Source organism: Aotus nancymaae, unplaced genomic scaffold (assembly GCF_030222135.1).
Source record: "Aotus nancymaae isolate 86718 unplaced genomic scaffold, 86718_ANA_hifiasm-v0.15.2.pri h1tg000032l_0, whole genome shotgun sequence".
Taxonomy (NCBI): domain Eukaryota; kingdom Metazoa; phylum Chordata; class Mammalia; order Primates; family Aotidae; genus Aotus; species Aotus nancymaae.
The window spans coordinates 25,024,489-25,051,127 of record NW_026988445.1 but is presented as its reverse complement, the minus strand read 5'-3'; the positions used below and the strand labels follow the sequence as shown (position 1 = coordinate 25,051,127).

General features: G+C 40.2%; 1 protein-coding gene across 1 annotated transcript in view; it reads right to left on the bottom strand.

Annotated features, from left to right (window-relative positions):
* FMN2 (formin 2) overlaps positions 1 to 26,639 on the bottom strand; it is a 380,362-nt gene that overhangs the window by 8,955 nt on the left and 344,768 nt on the right.

Here is a 26,639-nt window from a genome sequence, read left to right as displayed (position 1 = left end):
AAGCGTGATATTGTTAATTGGTAATGACAGAGTTTATGCCTCCAGGAGATGTGAAGCATTTGCTGAGGAATATGACGTCGAGGCTACTCCTCAGTTGAAACTGTTTTCTAGGTCTTGGACAAAAATGACCCCATGAAAATAAAACATCTGAAAGTAAAACATCTAAGTTGTAAATGTAACTTAAAAGAGAAGCTAAATAAATTTCAAAACATCTATATGAATTTTTATTCCTTACAAGCAAATGTTCTAAGTGGTAACTGCTTCATTTAGTTAGGGTATTATGCATAAAAGTAAGTTCTTAAGCAAAGAAAATTTGAGTCTAGGAAAATTAGAATAAGGTTTATAATATCAGAGAGGAATGTTTGAGAGAATAAAAAGTACTTTTCATCACAGAATTTGTTAAAACTCTTTTTAAATTCCCATTATTTTTATTTTGGTATTTTTCAAAACCAATGAAAAGTTTCTTGGCCTCGCTATAACTGGTCTCATTTACACTAAGGGTTATTTTAAACAATGACAGTGCTTTCTTCATTTCTCTCCTAATAAAGATGTATTTTTCTCTACACTCTCCCTACCTAACCCCAGACCCATTTATTGTCAGGCAAACATATACAAAAAGTTCAGTGTGATTAAGTTTAAAAACAGTTCGTGAGATGAAGAAGAGAGATACACTCTGGCACAGATACAGAGAAAAGAAACCAGACATCCCTGCAGCCAGCTCTGCAGGCAGAGCATCTCCATCCACCTTTCAGACCAAATGCCAAGCTGGCCACAGTCTTATCAAGGAAACAGACACACTCTCATCATTCACTTGAATGAGAAAGGGAGCCACTTTTCTGCCACTAAACATTAATAACTTGGTCTAAGTAAGTATCTGTGGGCAGACGGATTCATTTCCTGCTGGCTGCATCTCGGCTTGCTGGAAGTAGCCCTATTCGCCAATGGAATCTCCCAGCCTAGGAGAGGTTTAAGTGCAGTGTGGAGCTGGGATGTCACAGGTCTGACGTCCCGATAGAGCAGAGATGGATCTGCTAACAGTAAACAAAGAGCAGATATAACGATCATTACTACCAGTGTACAATGTTCTTTACTAAAACAACACCATTAGGTCTGCTAACAAATTTAAAGCTTTTTTTACCCAAAAGTAGAGGGAGAGGAAAAAAAAAGACACACACACACACACACATGCATGGAGAAAAGGAAGAAGGTGGGGGGGTGTGGGGAGGACAGACAGAGGGTCTGGAGATTCTAGACAAAGGCTGGCTAGAAAAGCCAGTTTAAGAGCTGTGTCTTTCTCTCCAGGTAAAGATAGAAGTGAGTATTAGATGTCTTACGGAATTAAGGGGATCTGGGGAAGTTTATTTGATGTCTTTTGGAATTAAAGGTGATTTGGGGAAGTTTATTCCTAGCTCTCTGTTCTCTCCTTTCTAACCTCAGTGACTTAAAATACACACATACAAAACCACAAAACCCCTGAGATACACTGGAAAAAAAATCAACCCCTAGTCACTTATCATAATCTCAAAGAAAAGGAACGTACAAGGCTTCCTCAAGTACCTCTTTATACATTTCATCACTGAGAATCTCCGACTTTCTCAGAGAAAATACTGCGTTTGCATTCCAAATGATTATGAATCACAATTCAAATGAGCACAAACTAGTTCCTAACACAAAGAAAATCAAGCTTTAAAAAATCTTTGAACTGCTTCATGCAAGTGTCAGCCCTGAAGGGACTACAGGAATGTGGCTAGTCATGGACGTGAAGTACAGAAGTAGGACATGGTGCTGTGGGGTCCAGAGGGGTCTGCCCCAGCTCCCTGAGCTCCGGGGCCAGCACTGATGCCTTACAAACATCTATCCCTCTCCCTTCATGGTAACACACGCAGCAAGCCTGCCACTTCTATCAACAATAGGAGCTGAATTTTACAGAATATTCATAGTTCCAAATCTAGGACTCCTTGACAATTAGGTATGCATGTGCTATACTTTTGTTCCAAAAACCACAAATGTATTCCTCCCGTGAACATAAAATGAATGCACATATATGATGTATATCTGCTTCCTGAAACCATTTTTTTTGTGTGTGTGCTGTATATGTGGGCGAAAAGAGCTGAGAGGATCATTTACTCATAAGAAAGCATATTCGACCAATCGAATCAATTCCCTGTGGGCTGAATCTCTTAAACGACGGTCTAAGATTCCATAAGAAGCAGAATATTGTGACTCGTGGGTGAGCTACCTCAGAAAGGATGAACTTTCCCCCATAATTTTAGAATGGCTATAGATTAGTAACAATGGCTGTGGATGAACACTGCTGTGCACTCATTTTAAAACCAACAAAACAAATTGTACACACATACAAACCATCACACACACCTGCTTCTTCCTGTGTTTTAGTCACAAGAGCCATCAGTCCACCTTCAACTGGCAAGTCTACCTGTTGCTTTCTAGTCTTTACTCTCCACCACACTCATGACTCTGAAATAGTTAATTAGTCCCTAATCCTTTTTTTTTTTTTTTAATGCAGTGTCCCTCTGTCACCCAGGCTGGAGTACAGTAGCACAATCTCAGCTCACAACAACCTCCACCTCCTGGGTTTAAGTGACTCTCATGCCTCAGCCTCCCGAGTAGCTGGGATTATAGGCGTGCACCACCACGCCTGGCTAATTTTTGTATTTTAAGTAGAGACAGGGTTTCACCATGTTGGCCAGGCTGGTCTTGAACTCCTGACCTCAAGTGATCCGCCTGCCTCGAACTCCCAAAGTCCTGGGATTACAGGCATGAGCCACCAGGTCTGGCCACTAGTCCCTAATTCTTGAAAACTTGCTTGTCCTTCATCTTCAGAGAACTTCTGAGTTTTCCAACTATCTTTCTGGACGTTTCCTTAATCTGTTCTGTTGCTGATTTATTAAGCTTCTTTCCAAATGTTATGTTTTCCCTCCAGGACTCTAATCTGGCCTCCAAAATATCTGTAGGAATTTTCCACTTTGTAATTCTAACTACCACTTCTATGGTGAAGACTTTTAGCTCTAATCTTCTAGCTTTGACCTTTCTCCCAAACTCGAGGTCCTAGAGGACATTCTCCTCCCTCTCACCCACCTGGGCCTTGGTTAAGAGCATAACCATTCAAAATCATCCATCCAGGTCCTTGATAAACCTCTGAATCTTTTCTCTCCCTTTTGTCACCCCTTCCATGCATACACAAATAGTTAACAAGTTCTGTTAATTATTCTTCAACAATGACATTAAAATCTGTCTCAACCTTTCTGATTCCACTGTCCCTGTTTTTCAAGCCTTCTAATGTCCCCTGGACCAGCGCCGTACCCTGCAGACTGGCCTCCACGTGTGAAATCTAATCCATCCTTTACAAACACGGGAATCATCTGAGCCACTTACTCATTTGCCAAGCAAAAATTGTTTAAGTTCCTTAGCGAGGTCTGCAGGGCCATTTACAACCTGGCTCCAACTCACCTAATCTCCCCTTATTCTTTACAACGTTCCCTGGTCTCCAACAATACAGAACCACTCCCCCACTCCTATGGGACATCTTTGCTAAATCTGTTTCTCTGGGACTGCCTATTCATTTCTCCTTTTCCTGTGCTCTCTCATGGGGTCTTTCAGGTTAAGCTCAAAATTAGCTTCCTGTAGGAAACACATCTGACCCTCCAGGCAAGCTTATTTCTGTAATCCTCTAAGCTTTCACATACTTTTATTTTCCCCAGACTTTTACTTTATGGATGACTTCTGACTACTCATCTCTCTTTACTGTGCTAAATAGTAAGATCCTTGAGTTGAGGAGTCATGTATCATCATCTTTATATTTCCAGGGCATAATATTAAAGCTCAGACAGGCAAGTATTCACTGGATGTTTAAAAAATAGCTGACTAAATTAATGGACGATAATGCACAGTAAAACGATGATTAAGCTTAAAAAATCACTGGGATAAATTCTGGTAAACAACTCGGCTGAGATCGAAATCACTTGTTTTTTTACCTCCTTCTTCCGGTGAACTCTTCAGCAATGTGTCTGCATGTCCAATCCACGTTTTGAGTAAACTACTAAGGACTTTATTGGATTTGACCTTTGAGTTTACTGATTTGCTGGTATAATTCCATCCATAAATAACAATGCAGTTTGAATGAACACACATAAAATTTAAAGTTACAAAATAGTTTAGGAAATTATGCTTTCTTCCATCTTATAGAAGAACGAATGTCTTCAGTATATGATCATTAGGAGACTGTAAGAATTCAATCAGAAATCATGTCAACCTAGCCTCACTAACTCCTAGGTTAGGAGACATGCAGGTAATATATTTTCATTCCAGAGAAGCATTTAAAGAATCTCTCATGGGATGTCTATGGACCAGATAGAGAAATGATGGCTACATGAGAGGGTACTTAGATGAATTTACAGTGAACAAATATGCTCACAGATTGACTTTATATACAGTTATGTTCCTTTTTTAAAGAGTGTCTCACTGAGGAGGGTTGAAGCATAATCAACTGGTAAAATTTATATAGATATTGTTTTAATCTGAGAACAGGGAAAACTGCCCTATCATTCACAGATATCCAAAAAAAGGCCTGGATTGCTTTTTTATTTGAAGAAAATGAATATTTACGGTGGGGCAATTACAGTGTGCCAGAGACAGCGGGCACTTTATGTGCACCATCTCATTTGACTACCAGGTGACCAAACGTAAGCAATACCACCATCCTGTTTCAGAGATGAGCAGCCTGGGGCTCAGAGACGTTCTTTTTTTTTTTTTTTGAGACAGAGTTTCGCTCTTGTAGCCCAGGCTAGAGTGCAATGGATGGCATGATCTTGGCTCATCCCAACCTCTGCCTCCTGGGTTCAAGCGATTCTTCTGCCTCAGCCTCCTGAACAGCTGGGATTACATGCATGCGCCACCATGCCTGGGTCATTTTCTGTATTTTTGGTAGAGATGGGGTTTCTCTATGTTGGTCAGGCTGGTCTCGAACTCCTGACCTCAGGTGATCTGCCTGCCTCAGCCTCCCAAAATGCTGGGATTACAGGCATGAGCTACTGCGCCTGGCCCAGAGAGGTTCTTGAGCTCACACAGTGGAAGAAGAAGAAGAGAATCCAGATGTGGTTAATTCCAGAGTTTTTACTCTTTCCCTATCACACTAACAGTTTAAGGGGAGAAAATCATGGGCTTAAATGTCTAGCTGTCATTACTATGAAAATGATATTCCTACAATGGGAAGTAGATTTGAATAGATGACTGGCAATTTATTTCCCAAGTTCAATATACATTTCCCTTTAGAAAGCACCCACAGAATAAGCATCTTAAAAGACACTATCATGTAAGCACCGTGAAGGCAGAGAGTGCCTTTTCTCTCTGTATCCTACGCTCAGCACAGCACCTGGCTCATCACAATAGCAGCTAACAGATACCAAGACCATATAATGTGCCAAATGCAGAGCTAAGAGAGCTTACAGATACCACCCCCTTCGAATCTTGCAATAACCCCCTAAGGTAGATATTACTGTTATGCCACTTCTACAGAGGGTGAAACTGACACTTCAAATGGTCAAATTACCTGCTCAGGATCACACACCAGTTTGTGGCAGACTAGTAGTAGTTCAAGTCCAGACGTCATCACGCACCTCTAGAGCTTCTGCTTTCATCATTGCACTGTTTTCTCCCACAATGCACATACATAGGAAGGTTGAAAAGAGGGCAAACAGGATGCAAGAAGGAAGGCAGGTGGACAGCAAGGCAGGACTGCAGGTGAGCGGAGAGCTCGCTGTTTGACCTGCAAGCGCCTTTTTATTATCTGAGACCCAGAGCAGTGGCTGTTAAACGTCACTGTGCATAGGAATCACCTGAAAGGCTTCTTAAAACACAGATTGCTGGTTTCTACACTCATAATTGGTAGGCCCAGACTGGGAGGTCAAGAATGTATAATTCTAACACGTCTTCAGGTGATGGTGACATTTGTCCAGGAGAACATTTTGAGAACCTCTGTTTGGAGGTAGCATAACATAGCATAATGTCTGGGAAAATTAAACAAACAAAAACAATACTGACATTGTTTAATAAACGTGCCATCAGTATCTTTTCATTTTTATTTTTTATCTTTTTTGAAATGGAATCTTACTCTGTCACCCAGGCTGGTATGCAATGGTATGCTCTCAGCTCACTGCAACCTCTGCCTCCTGGGTTCAAGCGATTCTTCTGCCTCAGCCTCCCAAGTAGCTGGGACTATAGGTGAGCACCACGCCAGCTAAGTTTTGTATTTTTAGTAGAGACAGGGTTTCATCATATTGTCCAGGCTGGTCTCCAACTCCTGACCTCTTGATCCAACCACCTCAGCCTCCCAAAGTGTTGGGATTACAGGTGTGAGTCATCATGCCCGGCCTTCTTTTTAATATTTATTTACTCTCTTGCTTACATCAATATATGCATTTATATTTAATACATATTACATATATACATAAAATATTTATATTAATTATATTCATTTATACATATTTCATTAGTTTGTTTCTATTTACTTACAATCATTTCTTTTTTTTTTTTGAGACAGAGTTTCACTCTTTGGCCCAGGCTGGAGTGCAGTGGCAAGTTTTGGCTCACTGCAACCTCTGCCTCCCAGGTTTAAGCGATTCTTGTGCCTCAGCCTCCCAAGGAGTTGGGATTACAGGCACCCACCACTACGCCCACCTAAGTTTTTTATTTGTAGTAGAGACAGTGTTTCACCATGTTGCCCAGACTGATCTTGAACTCCTGACCTCAGGTGATCCACCTGCCTTGGCCTCTCAAAGAGCTGGGATTACAGGCGTGAGCCACTGAGCTTGGCCTACATCATTTGATTCTAAAAGACTCTTTTACAACTTTGAAGATACTATTTTAAAAGAGAAACTAAAAAAGTAGATGCATGTCTTTTAGCAAATATGGGGAGAGAAGTTCTATTGAACAACTGGACAGATTTTGAACTCTTTTCAAGCAAAAGTAGTCATGGAAACACAGTGGGCCATAGCGTTCATCTTTGAAAAAGAAAAGCATGTAAGATTCATCTGGAGAAGACAAAACGACCACCACGGTCTCCTGATTCTAATTACTAGGAGGAATTTTTGACATGATTGTCTAAATAAGGGATATGAATTGTTGTCAGTACAAATCTAAAAATATAGACGACACAGACATTTTTCAATGGTCAATTTTTCCCCCCACACAAATCCTCAATAAAAACTGAGCGAAACTTTAACTGGTAAAAACATTTCTGAGGAAAGTTGTGCTTACAAACACTTCAAGTGCTTGCAATTCTTCAAGTAGGCCGTGTGGTTTTTTGGTGATCTAATCTCATAGGAGGTTGAAAATGAAAAATCTCTAAGAAAGGACAGTTAGCATACTTCCTCTACAATCTTAAATCACAAGAGTCTCCAGTGAACAGCAGTCAGAGCAGTCCTGAAACTGTGAGGGTCTGTGCTGATAAGGAAGGAAAATACTTGAGGGAGTAGATGAGTAAACAGCAAACTTCACAAAGCATTTTGTAAATAAAGACCCTGAATTCTATTCTGTAAAATTCAGAGTATCTTTCTTTCTTATTCTTCCACAAGGATTTAATACGGGATCTGAAAACAGCTGAGAAATCTGAAAGGTACTATTAAGAGCTTTTTTCAATGCTCAGATGATATGCTTAAGTCTCTGAAAATAGGAATATTTTTGTTCTTATACATGTTAGAATTTTAAAGCTTCTAATCACATTGATCATCACTCATATTTTAAAATCTCTGATTTGGAAAGAAAAGGAGTTTTGTTTTCTTATGCATCTTGTAGTAGAGATGATTTTAATTCCACGTTGGACTTGGATATTCACAGTATTTACAAAAGTAGCTCACTTGATACGCCTTCAGTCCTGTAAGAATGACCATATTCTTTCTGTACATTCTGAAGATGTTTTAGGTTTCCTAACAAAATAGTAAAACAATAATCACTGATTCCACAAACTCAACGATAGTAAAAAAAAGAAAAATACTCCTGCTGTACATGGTGGTCAAAGCTATTACAAAATTGCATCTGACAGCCAAATTCATCTTTTATTACAGGAGAGTAGGGCTGTTTATTACATTTGACATCTTTCATGCAAACATCTTTTTACTATTTCCACCTGTGTTAAGATATTTTCTTAATCTTAGTGATTTTTTTTTTCTTAAATGGTTCAGAAGTTTTTTGATTACAGCCAGTTAGATACAAAGTTAAGCTCCATTGGTTCTAATAACACTGTAGTTTCTGACACTTCTCTAGCCAGGATAATGTATATGGATCATTTGTATCCTATTTTTTTTTAGTCAGACTTTTTTGGTCAGGCTATGGGGTAGGAGAACTTAAGGGCTATTAAACATAGAAATTAGTTTATAGAGTTTATGCAATTTCCTCCCTGTAAAACTCATAAAAGAATACAACAAAGCTATGTATATCATAATAATTTGGAATTATGCAAGAGGAAGAACGGCTTAATTAAGGAATAAGATGTGGGAGATACAAGTCAGGGATGACTCAAGGAAGAGAGAACAAGGGTCACAATTTTTCCTTTACCGCATCATTTCTATCCAGCGACAGATAGGCTGTTTATCCCACCCCCAAAAATACAAACAGAAACAAAACCCTAATCCCTTTGCCCTCCTGCTAGCTTTCCTTTCCACATACAAATGCCTCAGGAGAGTTACCTAGAGTCACGGCCCCAGCTTTCTGTGCTCCCAGTTAATCAGACATCTATCCCTAACCACTCAACAGAGACTGCTCTTGTGGATGTCACTAATTCACCCAAGATCCCAAATCCAGAGGCCAGTCCTCAGTTCTCACCTTTCTCACCCTAGCACTGGCAGTAGTGTGCATGGTTCTTCCTTGATGCCTTCCTTTTTTTTTTTTTTTTTTTTTTTTTTGAGACAGAGTTCCACTCTTGTTGCCCAGGCTGTAGTGCAATAGTGTGATCTCTGCTCACTGCAACCTCCGCCTCCCGGGTTCAAGCAATTCTCCTGCCTCAGCTTACCGAGCAGCTGGGATTACAGGTGCGCACCACCACGCCCAGCTATTTTTTTGTACTTTTAGTAGAGACAGGGTTTCACCATGTTGGCCAGGCTGGTCTCGAACTCCTGACCTTGTGATCCACCCGCCTTGGTCTCCCAAAGTGCTGAGATTACAGGCATGATCCACCGCACTCAGCCAGATGACCTCCTTCTTAAAGCCCTGACTTCACTTAGCCCATGAGGCTATGTGGTCTGGCCCCAGTGCTCCTTCTTTGAATTCATCTTCTACCTCTCAACTCTCACTCGCTCTGCTCCAGCCACGTTGGGCACCTGACTACACATGCTCCTTCCTTGAGCTTTGCATGTGATGCTCACTCCATCTGGAAGGTTCTTTCTTCAGATATCCACTAGCTTATTCCCCGACCTCCTTCAAATCCCTGCTTAGACACATCTCATACGCACTGCCTGGCTAGCTTATATAAAACAAACCACCTCCCACAGCTGTCTTCTCTTTGCCCTGCTCTGTTTCTCCTCAGAGCTTCACTATATATTTACTGATGGTCTAGACCTTCCTTCTATAATATAAGCTCCACCAGGGTAGGAATTTGATTTTATTCACAACTCCACTGCCTGGTATAGAGTAGACACTTAGTAAGTACATAAGGAAGGACCTCAGTGAATTACGCATACAAGTCATACGTTCAGAGTGAAGAACGCAGAAGTGGTGCTTGCAGTTTGAAGAATGTGGAAGGTGGCGCTATGGGGAATGATTCAAGAGGAAAATGGAAATTGGAAAGGAAACACTCTTGACTTCCCATTCCCCTCATGCTTCCCAGGATATTTCTTAGAGAATGTCCCTTAGGTTGGGGAACACTGATTTTGAAGCAGTCCAGCTTAGAGAATTCTTCCCAGAGCAAGAGGTGTGAAGGGTCTGGCCTGCCAACGCTGGGAAGTGGTGAGAAGTTGAGAGGTGTCATCTGTTGTATAAATCATAGTACCAGTACTGTGGGTGGAGCTGAACTATTCGATGATGAGGCCCAGGCTGAGCAGGAAACTAAATGAATCAGAAAAGTCCAAGAGACTCCAAAACAATGAACAGGACTAGGGATTTATGTCAGGACAATTGAAAACCTGGTAGAATCTTTATAGTTAACCTTAAATATCAGAAAATTGATTACACGGAACAAAGGATTGGATTTATCTGTGTGGAGGTTCTAGGGGAAGCAGAATTAGGGCTGGGGAATACAGGGTTCAGTCAGCGAGCCATTCATTCTGTCACCCTTTACCCAAAACTCTTACGGCTAGATGGATTATAGAATTCATCAGAACTTTTCCAATTTCAGATAGGAATATGGAACATAACACTATCAAAAGGGTCTGACATAGCATGGAACAATCAAACACATTATTCTGTAAGTATATGAACATTCACACTACAGAATGAGTGAAGACTATAAATAGCCTCATGAAAGTTGAGTTTTGCTGACAGATAAATTTGCCACAAACACATGAATCAACTTTTGGTTTCAGAGGTTTTGGGGTCTCAAAATTGTAGATAAGAGATTATGGCTCTAGACATAATTAGGAATAAAACTGCATCTATTATAATAATTATCCCCAAAGTTTGTAGACTCCATTATTCCTGTTAGAGAAGTCACAAACAGGTAGAAAATGACAAATGGTTACTAGTGATTAAGAATCTGGATATGGACACGTCACTCTTAGCTTTTCTGAGATTATGCAACTTAACTTGTTTTAATGATGACGACGATGATGATGATGATGATGATGATGATGAGTTTTTGAAACAGAGTCTCACTCCATAGCCCAGGCTGGAGTGCAGTGGCGTGATCTCGGCTCACTGCAACCTCCACCTCCCGGGTTCAAGCAATTCTCCTGTTTCAGCTTCCTGAGTAGCTGGGACTACAGGCACCTGCCATTATGGCTGGTTAATTTTTGTATTTTTAGTAGAGACAGAGTTTCACCTTGTTGGTCAGGCTGATCTCGAACTCCTGACCTCAGGTGATCCACCCACCCCAGCCTCCCAAAGTACTGGGATTACAGGAGTGAGCCGCTGCTCCCAGCCTATTATTATTATTTTTACAGACAAGAGTCTTGCTCTGCTGCCTAGGCTGGAGTACAGCAGCATGATCATAGTTCACTGTAACCTCAAATTCCTAGGCTCAAGTGATCCTCCCACCTCAGCCTCCTAAGTAACTGGTAGAAATAGCAGTAATTTCTATAGCACCAGTGGTACTGATTTTAATAGTCAGAACTGTGATGAGCTAGTCCTTGTGTTGGGACTTTTGCACTTAACATCATTAACAGCCTCAATACCATCTTTAGCAATTGTTATCTCAATTGAAGTGGGCCTCCTGGTGGCACGCTACAGGCATGCACCACCACACCCAGCTACATTTTAATTTTATTTTTTTGTAGAGATGGGAATCTTCATATGTTGACCAGGCTGGTCTGGAACTCCTGGCCTGAAGTAACCCTCCTGCCCCGGTGAGACACCACACCTGGCCGAAACTTGCTTTTAACACTTATTAATGAAGAGTAAAGTATATCTTATATGGAAGTCAACACATTTCCTCTTTACTGTTACACAGCAGCTTTCCGATGGTCATATTCTTGCCTCTCTTAAGCTAAGAGGTTGTGCAGAGTCTCTGGTTCTCATCTGAATGTCTGGGACACACTAGTGGATTGTAATCGGTGGCAAAGTGTGCTGTGAGTGATTTGACTTTCTTTACCAACAATAAATAAACATAGGAGCCACGTTAAGCTTTCCTCATAATAACATCACTTTGCTAACTTGAGTTTATATTCTTTCTTGAATGGTTTTGTCATTTCCAGCAAGGCCTCATTAGCCATCTGTCCATTTATCTGTTGGCCCATGACATTAAAAAACAATAGCTTTTCCATCTTTATCTCTAATTTGCCATCAAGATTACGTAGCCGCAACTTCAGGCTCCATACCCTGTGCTCTAGTGCTGCTACTTGGGTCTGACTTTCTATTTTAAATGCTCTCAGCTCCTTCTCTATCCCTAACTCCAACTTCTGTGTTTCTATGCTATGTTGACAGCTTTGGTTAATGCTTAACTAAGAACAAGATGTGTAAAGAGGCACGATCCTTGTCCTTTAAAATACCTCAACACAACACTACTGCAAATAGAAGATCTATAATCGAAAGGACTGGAAGCCATATTTTTTTGTTCTTTAGAGACGGAGTCACTCCATCACCCAGGCTGGAGTGCAGTGGTGTAATCTCAGCTCACGGCAACCTCACCATGCCCAACTAATTTTTGTATTTTTAGTAGAGATGGGGTTTCGTCATGTTGGCTGAGATTACAAGTGGGCACGACCACGCCCAGCTAATCTTTGTATTTTTAGTAGAGATGGGGTTTCCCCATGTTGGCCAGGCTTGTCTTGAACTCTTGACCTCAAGTGATCCACCTGCCTCAGCCTTCCAAAGTGCTGGGATTATAGGCTTGAGCCACAGCTCCTGGCCCCAAAGCCATATCTTAATGTAGAATGATGCTCAGCAACGGTGAGTTGATTTGGTGAAGAAAAAAAGAGAGAAAACTCCTTGATTGCTATGGATCCACAATGAAGAAAGCACAGGGTTCCCTGGTAAGAATACCTTAAACTGTTAAGTGGCAGATCACGCTGCTAACACAAAAACATATAAACTCCCTCATAGACAAGTTATTTCAAGTGATGTTTACCTTCTATGTGTTCCACGCCTTCCATTTTTTAAGCACCATTATTCTTTCTAATCTCTATGCTTTATTAATAACCACTCTCATTCTCCTCCTTTTCCAAGCTCCTCCTCATTCTGTCCAGTTCTTCCTCACAGTTTTACTCATGGGGACAAAAACACTGGGCTCATTTGTAAAAATGGTAGTAATTTCTAAAACACCATTGGTACCAACTCTAACAGTCAGCACCTGTGAGGAACTATTCACTGTGTTGGACCATTGCACTTAATATCACTAACAGCCTCAATACCATGTCCTTTAGTGATTGTTATCTTGACTGTTTAAATTAGAAAACTGAAGGTGACCAAGGTTAAATAAGTGCCCAAGGTCAAAGAGCTTATCATTGGGAGTGCTTTGATTCATGCTCTGGGAATACAGACCTAAGTACGGGTGGTTGGTAGAACAGAATGATGTGGGGTTTGGCTTCTACAAATTTATTGAGTGCTAAATCTTTCTGATGCTGAGTTTATTGCTTTTCAAACAATGTTAATATATTAATGATAATGGCAGCTACTCACATTAACTGAGAAGTATCTACACGTGACATGGTGTGTTAAATGTTTTACACAGTGTCTCCTTTAATTTATGCCAGGAACTGGGTGTGTATACTACCTTCATTTTACAAGTGGGGAAACAGGGTCAGAGGGTACATTAATTTGTCAAGGGTTACACAGGTACTATCAGAGATATATATCAAATCCAGGTCTTTTTAACCTATAAGCACGTGTTCTTACTACCTACTTTATTCCGCCTTTGTTACACAAAATCATTAAGCAAACTAATCAGAGGTTGTAGGAAATAAATGTGTGCATACCTCAGTATAGAATTATGAGCGGTTCTGTCTTGAAAACAGCACACAAATCTAAGAATGTGTTAATATCTACAGCTAGTTAGATGTTTAAAATGAAAGCTACTGCGTTATCTATGAGCACCTGAAATTCTCTTAACTGATGACATTCTTTTTTCTACTATTTTTTCTACTTTTTTCATACTTTTTCCTTTTTATGCCTCCTTTGGTTTACTTCCCCCAAACACTTGGAAAAATTTGAAGTGACCAAATAGAATTTTATAAAACGTTCCAAAAACGTTCACTCTTAGGCCACAGGAATTTGAACCCCAGAGGTTAAATTTTAAAATTAATCCCATCTTGTAAAGTTAAAATCTAGGAAAACACTTTGATTTCTGATACGATTTTTGAAAAAATATATAGTATCTAAATATATATGATCATTAGAATATTTTAAAGATTAAAGAATTAGTACTTTTACCTCTGTCCTTTTTCCTTGCTCAATACATTTTAGAGGTTCATCTCTGATACATTTTTTTTCTGACCAATTAAAGGAGTGAGGATTCTCGTCTGTCAACTTTCACTTCTGGGTGAAAGAACTTATTTAGCATTTGAAATTCTAAATGAATGCCAAAGTCATGAGTGGTCAGTATATTCTTCTGAAAAAGAGTGAGTGTCTATATAACTGAATTTTAAGTTTTTAAAAATTTTTCAAAGTGATGGTAAATGCAGCTCACTTTAGATGCACGTTACAAAACAAGAAAACTATTAATAGTGCTGAAATATACAGAGCAAAATACTAAATCATGAATATAATGACAGGTATTATCTGTGTATGTAAAAATAAACCCAACACTATACTTCCTTCATGTCGCATTGCTGGGAGCTGCCCACTATTTTACCACACCAGGATGATAAGCACTGTTTCTTCTATTGCTCTACGAGTTCCACTCCTGGTGACTCCTAATTTAGTGGAGACAAAGGTCATCTTTAGGTGAATAAAGCTCAGGGGATGGGGACCCTCATGGGGAGCAGGCAGGTGAGCCTCTCTAACACTGCTCACTGGCTTTTCCTCCTGGGGAACCCTCCCATTATCTCACTTCCAGCTCATCCCCAGAGGGAGCAGAACATTGTAAAGCCCAAAAAGAGTTGGTACTGATTTAATGATGCTGGTTCTATTCTGCTCACATCAAACCAGCTACAGACTCAGCCAACACAGCTGCAATTCTGTCCTTATCGAGACAAACACTTTTAAAAATTAATATGACCTGACAAAAAGCCAGACAGCTTGAATCTGCATACACCTCCAAGGGATTAAGACCAAATTTCTTTCTGACTGCACAGTAGCACAAGGATAACTTTGTTGTCCTCTTAACCTTCGTTTTCTCTTTGCCAGGTATAACCATTAGCTAACTCCACACAATGTCACGGTGGAGGTGGCTTGCTCTAGGAGTGGTCTGCATGCCCTTTCTGTAAAGGCAGAAGTGGCATCTTTCAGGATGACTGTCCCTCTGTAAGGCACATCTATCCAGACAGAACTTTATATAGCTCAGCATCAAGTTTTAAATCATTCACAAAAGAAATGTGCAAGGAGACATACCAGCCTTTCTCCAGAGAAAGATCAATGAGCTGTGGAGCCACGTTGGCCAGGAGCACTTTCTTTCATCTAGATACAGAGCATGACACTCAGGTGCCAGCCTCACTGCTAGCCCTGAAGGAAGGGAGCGACCTCTATAATCAATCAGAGGTGCAACGTGGCCGGGGTGGGTGGGAGAGGATGGAGACAATGCTAATAGATTAGTTAGAGAATATTTAGTATTACCAACAAGATAAAATGACAGACAAGGTTGATTACATAAAGTTTTCAGACTTAGAAAGACATTCAAGGTATCTGGGATCCCAGGTGTTTTATTACAGATCTTAGGCAACAAAAGCAAACTATATCAAAACAGAATGAAATGAAATAAAAATGCTTACAGGCTTCATAGAAGACAATATTCAAAGGGACTGTGCAGGCAGACCTCTGTTGTATTAATAATCTATGTATTCATAAACTATAGTTACAATTAGCCTACATTGTAAAACAAAATGCTGTTTTCATTTGCTTGGCTCTACAGAATTATTACTCTTAAAAATTGCAAAATTCTAAGTCCTAAAACACCAAGAATTTTAGAATTTTAATGTGACATTATAACAATTATATAAGAAATGGGGAGATATTGGTCAAAAAATACTTACAACTTTGAGTTATAAAATAAGCAAGTCTAAAGACCTAATGTACAGCAAGTACCTACAATTAATAATATGTATTGTACACTTGAAATTGGCTAAGAGAATAGATCTTAAGTATTCTCACCGCAAAACGCTGATGGATACGTTAATGCTTGATTGTGATAATCACTTCACAATGCATATCAAAACATCACATTGTATAACCTTATACATATAATTTTTATTTGTCCATTAGGCCTCAATAAATCTGGAAAAAGAAATAGTATCTATACATAATAATTTAAATGATGACGATGACAATTTACATGTCCCTTTAAGGAGGAACAAATTGTATACAGCAGCTTTTAACATAAACCAAAGAACCCCAAGCTACATGATCCTAACTTGCCAGGATGATTGTGGTTCAATCGATGGAAACTTGAATGAACTAGAACTGTCAATATCCAAGACCACTCTGTAATTTTACAGCCAGTTCTTTAGCATCAGAAGGTTAATCTTCACTGGGTATCTGCTCACTAGTAAGTACCATATCAAAGGTCTGTCTCTAGTACTGTCTGCCTTAAACAAAAGTTTCCTTTCCATTGACTCAAAATTCTTTCCACGACCTAGCAACTGCCCATGGTTCAAGTTTCTAAGGCCAACCTCGTCTGGCAAGCAAAAAGCCCAAGCAGTGGCTTGGTCAGAAGGCTGTGGAGTGGGGTCCAGTGTCAGTAAGCAGAAAGTCACAGGAAAGGAAGGGAAAGTGGGTACCAGGGTGGGTAGGGATTCTGGAGAGAGGGTGACGTGCTCATTAAACAGAAGTGAGAGATGCAAATCTTTACCTATAGCAAAGACAGATACATTCATTTTCCTTTTATGTACTTCAACCACTTTTTTTTTTTTGAGACAGGGTCTCACTTTCATCACCTGGGGCTACAGTGCAGTGGCGCTAGCTTGGTTCACTGTACCCTTGACAGCCCGGACTCAAGTGATCTTCCCACCTCAGGCCCCCAAGTAGCTGAGACTACAGAAAGGCACCACCACGCCTGACTAAGTTTTGTATTTTTGGTAGAGACAGGGTTTTGCTATGTTACCCAGGCTGGTCTCAACTCTTGGGCTCCAGTGACTCACCTGCCTTGGCCTCACAAAGTACTGGGATTATAGGTGTGAGCCACCACACCCTGCCAGTTAACCACCTTTTATCATATTGAATTACTGTTGTTTTGAGTCAGGGTCTTGCTCTGTTGCCAGGCAGGAGTGCAGTGGTGCAATCATGGCTCACTGCTGCCTCAACCTCCCATGTTCAAGTGATTCTCCTGTCTCAGCCTCCCAAGTAGCTGGGATCACAGCTATGTGCCACCATGCCAAGCTAATTTTTATTTGTTTTTGTAGAGACGGGATCTTCCTATGTTTCCCAGGCTGGTCTTGAACTCCTGGGCTCAAGCAATCTTCTTGCCTCAGCCTCCCAAAGTGCTGGGGTTACAGGTGTATGACACAGCACCTGGCCAAATTCTTTTTTTCTAAGTAGTTATCTCTTCTCCATTAGAAATAAAGATCCTATGTATTAAAGAAACTTAAATAGTGTGACTCCTCCCAAGGAGATAAGATTTGAAAAAGTTTATGCACAATAGATGAATAATTTTTCAAAACACATACATGAATATATATGCATACTTACAGTATCTTTTGCATGTGTGTATATTTTTAAAACATGACTTAGATTTCCTGAAGCAGGTTTACACAGGGAAAGCACCAACTTATTTCATCACTGGAGTCAAACTACTGCAAATTGCTAATTTTCTAAATTGATGATGATCTTTTCAATTCTGGAATAAGCTGTGCAATTTTTTAAAATAGGTTTTGCAGGAGATTTATCTCCCAAATTCTGATTTTGCTAATACTCATGTGTGTAGTTACAAGACTTGCTTTCCTTGGGGACATACAAAATTACTTGGGTACAGGGGAAATAGCAGGAGTTGTGCCAAGCAGGAAGAAGAGGAACGTTACATTTTTTCAAAACGGTGAACACTCTAAATAGAGATTACTAGAGGTTGTCAGCATGTTCTAAATAGAGATTACTGGAGGTCGTTGGCATGTTCAATTGTGGTCCATTTTTATGCTTAGAACTCTAATGTAACTCTAATGCGTGAATTCTACTTAATTCTTTCTTCCAAAACAGCCTTATTGAGCTATCATTCACGTACCATACAATTCACCCACTGAAAGTGAATGCCAATTTTTTGGAGTACATTCATAGATTTGTGCACTCCTCTTAAAACCATCTAAGTTTAGGACATTTTGTATCACCAAGAGAAACTTAATTAGCATTCATTTTCCATTTTTCTCCCTCTGTAACTCGAGACTCCAATTCCTGACAAGGACTAATCTATGTTTCTACCCCATATATTAGGTTGGCACAAAAGTAATTGCGATTTTTGCCATAAAAGTAATGGCAAAAACGGTTTTGCATTTCCACCAGCAATGGTAAGAGCTCCATACAGTCTCATCGTCTCCAACACTTGTTACTGTTTGTCTTTTTTATTACAGCCTTCCTAGTGAGTATGAAGTATATTTCACTTTGGTTTTGATTTGCATTCCTTGATGACTAACAATGTGGATTATCTTTTCATATGCTTATTGGCCATTCTACTTACAATTTTAAGACCATTTTCTTTTCACTCTCTGTCCAAGACACCTGAATATTATCTTATTTTTTGTAGGTCCTATATTGAAATACATATTCTCAAAGTACCTCAATCCTGATGTCCATTCTTGGTACCCAACCTCCCAACATCCCCTAATACATACACACCCAGCACATGCTTTCACAAATAATTCCTTTTAAAACTGAGCTTAATGCCTTATCACAGCGGCTTCTAAACCTTAACCAGCGTCCAGCAGCAAAACCAGGTGGGTGAATTGCTGTCTGTCAAATAAAATAACTACTGCTAACGTGTCTTGGTCTAACATCTGTTGTTAGCTTCAACCCTGCCGTAGGGATCAATACCTCTTGGTAGAGACAATCTCTTCCCTTATCTCTCATGACTAGTCTTTGATTATCCATTTGCCCCAAGGCTACTAATGTTTAAGTGCAGAAGAAACACTTTCCATTTTTCTAAAATTTCACTCCCATTAATGGGAACAGGGGTGGTGTGTGATGCTGAAATCCTGAAGTCGAACAGGAGGAGGGATTCGCTGCTGTGGAATTCCTCTGCCCAAAGAAGTCAGAGTTAGCACAGAGCATGTCATGGTGGGAATGAACCATGGGGAAGCCTTTGGCTTCTTACATTTTTGATTATCTTAAAAATCCAGGCTTTAGCAGAAGTCCACACAAACCTAAGAATTTGTTAATTTGATATTATACAAATCCAACAGATCTATACTTCCTCTAGCAGATTATAACCATTACATCATTTGAAAGTATTCTAAAGAAATTTAAAAATGACCCTAAAAAATATCATCTCGCTTGAATAGGATCTTGTTTGCAGCCCACATAAGCCACATGATGTTATGTTTTAAAAAAGTAACTTTAAGCTGGGTGCAGTGGCTCACGCCTGTAATCCCAGCACTTTGCGAGGCCGAGGCCGGCAGATCACAAGGTCAGGAGTTTGAGACCAGCATGACCAACATGGTGAAACCCTGTTTCTAAAAAAACATTAAAAAAAAAAAAAAGAAAGAAAAAGGAAAAAGAAAAATAAATTTTAAAAAGTAATTTTAAATATCTTTACTTCAGAAAGCATATTTTGATCCAAGATAGCTCTACTGCAAACTTTGCTAAGGCATCAAAAATTCCTTCTAACAAATGGTGAAGGGAAGTTAAGAATTGCTCAGATACCCTTCAAGTGTCTACAAACTCACTAAAAGATGCTACAATGTTCAAATCCTTGCCAAAGTAAAACCATCTTTGGACAAGCCACATTCTTAGCTCTTGGTCCAGATTCTCTGTTGGAGTGCTCTATCTAGAATTACCTACTGAGAGTTTCTTCAGTTTTTGAATGTGAGGATTTTGAAGATTTCCCAAGGTTTTGAAAACATCTCTTGGAACATGGTACGATAAAGAAGCAAATGTAAAGCCTTTTCCCAGCTAATCTTCACCTTATGGTTCTCCATTTTTTGAAAAGAACTAAACTGTACAAAGTGTCCTAATATCCGGGGTTTCATATCTTTTCTTAACCTCAGCTTTTTTTTTTTTTCTAAGCATTTTAGAAGAAAGGAAAAACGTGCTTTCTTCATCTCCAGCATCCTACTGGATATTAGCTTTTCAGTATTTGAGCTGACATTTACAATTCTCTGATTCCCAAACTGGTTCATCCAGGAACCTGTGAATAGAAAATCTATGTATATTTTCCTCCAAAATACATCTCAAATACACCTACTTCCTACAATCTCTACTGCCTTCATCCCAGTCTGCAGAGTTCTAGCTCTCAATTAGGTCACTAAAATAACTTCCTAACTGGATTCTTACTAACACTCTCCACTCTCCAATTTACTACCGATTTGGCAGCCAATAATCTTGTCATTACATATATCACATAAGGTTATTTTCTCTCTGAAAAACAAAACAAAACAAAAAGAACCCTTTGATGGCTTCCTACTGAATGCACAATAAAAGCCAATGTTTACCATGACCCACCATGGCCTGAATGCTCAGGTCCCAGCTTGCTTCATCGAAGTCATTGCTCGGCCTCCACCTTCCTTGGGAAGTGCTCAATCCTTCCTGCCACATTGCCGTGAACATCCCTATCCTCTGCCCGGGATGCTCATACACCACGTTACCCCCTCCCCACGGCGCCCCTTCACGGGACTGCTCCCTTGAATGCTTTGGGTGTCCACAGCAATGCTGCCTCTTCAGAAAGGCCTCCTCTGGCCAACCTCTCTAAATGAACCTCCTCCACTTTGGATTCTGCAAGATGGTCCCTGTTCATTTTCCTCATAGCACTAATTTCAACTTATAACTTAAATATGTACTTCCTTTTGGTTGTCTGCTTCTCTCATGAGAAGAGAGAAGATTCACATGGCCAGGAATGTTGCCTGGCACAGAGTAGGGCATAAATATCATAAATAGTTGTCAAATGCATTACTTATTGTTTTAATGAGTATTCATTACTCCTATTCATGAATACAGATAAATCTCCGCACCCCCTCAGCCTCCATTGTCAGCTCTCCTGCCAAACCTTTGGTTACAGAACATTAGCACTGAGAAGAGGATTTCTTTATGGGTCATTTTTCTAAAAATTGATGCCTGAATGAAAAGAGTGAATGGTTGGCCAAATTCATGTATCTTGCAATGCAACAGTCCTACATTGCAGCCCAAGAAGGAGTTTCACGTAGGTATGCAGCAAATACGTTACTGCATAAGAATAAACGTTTCTTTCTGCATTTTTCAGATGTATTTTCAATTTCTTTGAAAATGGTCTCTTCCTTCTTAAACTTACTCCAATAATATCATACATAAATCTGAACATACAGCTCACTTGAATACAAATTATGGAAACAGAAAAGTGAACATGTCATGAGGCGCTCTCCAATGTAACGCATAACCTTCCAAGGATAAACATTCAAACTGTTTTCCTCTAATTACAGATTTCAGCTGGGCTGAAACAAGACTTGACTGCCACATGCTTGTGCAATTAGAGAAGTAGCTGTCCTTGCTCTTGGATCATCAAAGACTACCTGTCTCAAAGTAAAATAAACTGGTAAATTAAGTTAGACAATACTTTAAACACAACCCTTACTAATGTCACGATTTATTAAATTAAGATGTCTCAGGCTGACCAAAAAGGAAATCATGATGGGCCACAATGCACATTGTGGGGTTTGGAGGCCCAGTGTCGAGAGCCAGATTTTCCTGCCTGAAAGCCCTAGGCTCCCTGGACTGTCTGAAAATGCTACATTTGCTCCAAGTTCCATGTCAAAAGTCTACTGGGCAGAATTCCTTAACCCCTACTCCTGGTTCCTCCCACTGTGTGATACGCCAACCAGTGCTCTACTGCTAGCACAAAGAGGAGACCTTCACTGAACGAACTGGAATGTCTCAGTGTCCAGTGCGACTGCATATGGAATGAGTGAATAATCACAGACAGCTTTGCATGGTTAACAGCTGCACAGTCATCCTGAAAACAGCACAACTTGCAGTAGAGCAAAGTCAGAAGTGCTGTCGTTCTGGAAGCCTACCCCTCCTTTCCCGGGACCTAGACCACAGCCTCTTCATCGGGGAAAAAAGGACACACGTTCTTAATCAATCTGGACCTCTTTCTTTTAATTAATACAGCTCTTGTTATCCTAGTTCCACAGGGGCTCGTTAGTGGCTAGGTGACAGTCATGCCAATGCCTTCCTGAAAATAAGAGATGAAGACTGGCTATCTCCTTACCTATTACAACTATGCTCTGTGAGGCCTTAGGGAGATGCTTGGTAAATATTGGTCTTCCCTTCCCATCTTCTGGTGAATACAGACAAATTGAAATTAAAAAAAATACAAACTTGCACATGTTTTGTGTTGCTCAGTAATGACAAGTCTAGATTTCTTTTTTCAAAAAAGGAGGATTCCTTATTAACAATTGTACATGCCTAGTTCCAAGTAGATGAAAAAACAATTTTTCTGACTCCTGACAAAACCAATGGGTCACTTGATTTGTGTCCACTGTATCACCCAGTGTAAATATGGAGGGATAGGTTACATGAACGTTTCCAAACAAAAGTGCATTTTTGAACTCACAACCAAGATATTTTACCTAACCAATAATATAACTGAGTCACAATAGTACTTTGTGTTTATAGACTACATTCTTAAGATGCTTAACATGCCTTATCAATGTTATGTCACCTTGTAGGGAGCCACGACTGGGATAGTATTTTTATTAAATGACGGAAAAACAGTACAGGCATTCAGAAGGTGGATACTGAGCTATATACTTCAAATGCATCATGTCATTTACTCTACACAATAACACTGCAAGATAGTATTATCATTTCTATTTTATAGATTAGGAAGCGGACTCTTGAAAAATAATTGACTTTTTATGATTCTGGAGCCAGTAAGTGGCGGAGCTAACTTAGAAATCCAAACCACGCTGACCAGAAAGACAGCAGCCCTGTCCAACCTGGATGTGGAGAAATTCTCTATTTCGAGAAATAAAGAAACTAAATCATATGAGTCATCAGGACAAAGTAAGAAAATAGAGTTATTATGCTCACTCTGTAATCAGACACAAATTAGAAATAATAGCATAAGAAAAATTTATACAGGGTTTAAAACCTTCATGATATTTTTCAATCTATACATACCAAACTAGTCCCAGGAAAATTCTATCAGAAAGAAAACTTTCAAGGACACCATTAACACGATCTTTCAGGTTATTTCTACCACGCTAAGACATGTTGCTAGTAATCACATGGGTTACTTTTAAAGGCTTAATAAATTGGGCCAGTAGATTATTGTTTACTTTTTGGGGAAAACTGTTCTTGCTTCAAAAACGCTGCTCTAAAGGGAACTGTCAATCATGGTAACACTCTTCTCTCGCTTCAGGATCAGGTTTGTGAACTGCTGAGCTAACCATGCTATCATCAGGGCTGATCCAGAGATGGACACAATTCATTTGGAGTTCCTCCCTGGTATTTTTGTAGAGGGATATGGAGATTGCTCTCTTCTCCTGGGTTATGAGAATATAAGCCATGACAGTGGTTGACAGCTAAAATAGCAGCCTGGCTTGGAAATTACAGCTAAACTACAAAGGAGAGCGGTGGGTTGGGAAGATAGGGCGAGAGAAAGAAGAGGAAAAAGAAAGAGAAAGAAGAGAGAGGACATTTAAAAAGACACAAGGATCACGGCAGAGAGAGGCACAGACGCACATGGCTGACTAATCCCACTCCCAGCAGGTAGAATTCTGCATTCAGGCCTTCCACAGGCAAGTTCCACTCTTCCCCTTCTGTGGTTTGACTGTCTAAACAAATAAAATCAATCTCTCTCTCTCTCTCCCGCTGCCCCCACCTATCTCTCTTTTTGCTTTGAGGTATTCAGAACAGTGTTTTTATTACCTACAATGATCAACTCAAGTTATGCAAGAAAACACGTTCGTTACTTTACTAGGCTAAGTTCTTACTTCATGGCTGTGCCAGAGGTAATGATGCAACAAGTCAAGTCAGCAAATACTTCTGGAGACACAAAGAGGGGAAAGGCAGTGCGGCTTGTGACAAGTGAGAGCCGTACCAGATATGAGGACGCCAATCCCACTGAGAAAGACCAACACTGACTAACCCCTAATAAAAAAAAAAAGACCAACATGCAAATATCAAAAAAGTAATGGTATAAAATAGACATATTCTTAGGCAGTATAAGATCAGCCACTGAAGAAAACAGGTTGATAGTAAATGGTCTAGGAGCGCAGAGGTGAGAAGCAGGTTGAGAACCGCATCCTGTTTTAAGTATTTGAAATCCCACCGGAGGTTCTACTCACACTGACAGTAACTGTACAAGAACTTTCACACTCTTAAATGACCAAGCTGTGATTTCCTATCCACGTCCCAGGGCATTCAAAACATTTCTGAAACACTTTTCCATTTAACTACAGAAAATATAAAGTTTACACCAAAGTGGGGCGTAGGTGGGCACTTGGGCAGCCAGGTGGGGCACCGCCCTTAGAAGAGCTCTGCGCTTGGTTTAATGCTTTGCTGTCTTGAAATTATTAATTTTTATACAAGAAATTCTGCCTTTTCATTTTTCATTGTTTCCTAAAAAGTACATAGTTTGTCCTTCACTGAGGAAAGGAACAGAATTGTTCTGCAAACAGTTCCAACCAATGGATTGCTTTTCCAAGCAACAGGCTTATCATTTGCCAAGAGGGTAATGGATTTTGGAAGTCAAAGGGCAAAGCAGCGCTCTCTCACCTGCCACGTGCTCTTCCTTAGCCCTTTATTAAAAGCAAATGATTTAGAAAACCGAGAAGTCTGCGGTAAAGAGCACTTGTAAACTGCCAATCTGCAGCACTGCCAACATGAATGTAAACTCACCAAGTATGAGCCTGAAGCCCATCGCATATTTCTAGGACATGACAAGCCCAGGCTAAGGCATTAAAAACGTGGATCTGGGCCGGGCACGGTGGCTCATGCCTGTAATCCCAGCACTATGGGAGGCCAAGGCGGGTGGATCACGAGGTCAAGAGATTGAGACTATGCTGGCCAACATGGTAAAACCCCGTCTCTACTAAAAAATACAAAAAAATTAGCTGGGCGTGGTAGCGTGCACCTGTAGTTCCAGCTACTTGGGAGGCTGAGGCAGGAGAATTGCTTGCTTGAATCCAGGAGGCAGAGATTGCAGTGAGCTGAGATTGTACCACTGCACTCCAGCCTGGCGCCTGGAGACAAAACAAGACTCCGTCTCAAAAAAAAAAAAAAAAAAAAAGAAAAGAAAACCAAACATGAATCTGGCTGATTGTACTAGATATTTTGAGAGTGAAGGAAAGCTCATTTTGGGCAGGTCAGATGAACACAATGCCACCAAACAGTGTGTGGTTATTAAAAATGTCACCTAGAAACAATTGTATCACATGGAGCACGTGCTGGATGGGACTGTGAGGAGGCTGTCACGGGGTGCGTATTAGACGGGACTGTGAGGATGCTTAGGGAGCAATGCATCTGAATTGGTCCCTCTCAACATTTTCTCTGAGGAAGCATCCCTCCAGCTTCTATTCTGGTCTATGCTAGCAGAAGACAGCGACAAGGAGGGTGTCCAGCATCCTCGGCCTGGGACCTCCACGACAGGACCAAGCCATTCTCTGGCTGCAATGCACTATCTTACGTGATGTGCGTCGGACCAGCTACTCTAAAGCGACAGCATCATCAGTCCCATCTTGCTGATGTCTAGAATCACACCATTCCCATTCTCATTGAGGATTCTAATCCTAGACATGATGAAAATAATCGCACAAGGGGAAATACGACTCTTTTCGTCTTGAACCTTAGTATGAATGAGTTTCAAACGCTTTTCTAGGGGACCAGGTTTAGATTAGAGGTAAAAGGAGGGATGTAGGGACTCAGGGAAGGGCATGAAGGGAAGGTATGTGTGATGTGCTAAGGTTAAAAAAAAAGTTTCCTTTTTACAATTTTTCAAACTGAGCAGGTTTTTTTTTTTTTTTTTTTTAAAGAAAGTGTCACTTAATACATGACTTAGTCTGAAGGAAAAGAACAGTGATTCAAAGACACTTATTTCTAAGCAATTCTCTCTTCTACCCACCTGCATAGAAATTTAACTAAAAGCTCATCGTTTACATTGACACCTACAGATGCATTTGGAAGTAGAATAAACGTATTATCTTTAGAGTAGATGTTTCAAGGGTTTCTTTCTGTTCAAACCATTTCTTTTTCCACCTACTATTCACGAGGATAGTTTCTTCTATGACAGACCTATGGAATCTAAGTAATTAATTACAGAAGTGAGTGCAAGTCTGGCATAGTTTACAGGCTCAATAAATATTAGCAATTAATTCATCTAATTTAAGGAGGTATCAAAATCGAATTACAACTGAAAACCAGGTGAACAGCCATGGTATCACGTGTAAGCAGACCAAAACGAAGACAATAAGCAGAAAACAGTGGAATTTTGTGAACAAAGTTTCTCAGGATGTAAGTTTTCTTTTCTCTTTTTCTTTTCCTTTTTCTTTCTTTCTTTTTTTTTTTTTTTCAGAGTCTTGCTCTGTTGCCAAGGCTGGAGTACAGTGGTACAATCTCGGCTCACTGCTACCTCTGCCTCCTGGGTTCAAGCGATTCTTCTGCCTCAGCCTCCCGAGTAGCTGGGATTTTGGGTGCCTGCCACAACACCTGGCTAATTTTTGTACTTTCAATAAAAACACGGTTTCACTACATTTGCCAGTCTGGTCTCGAAC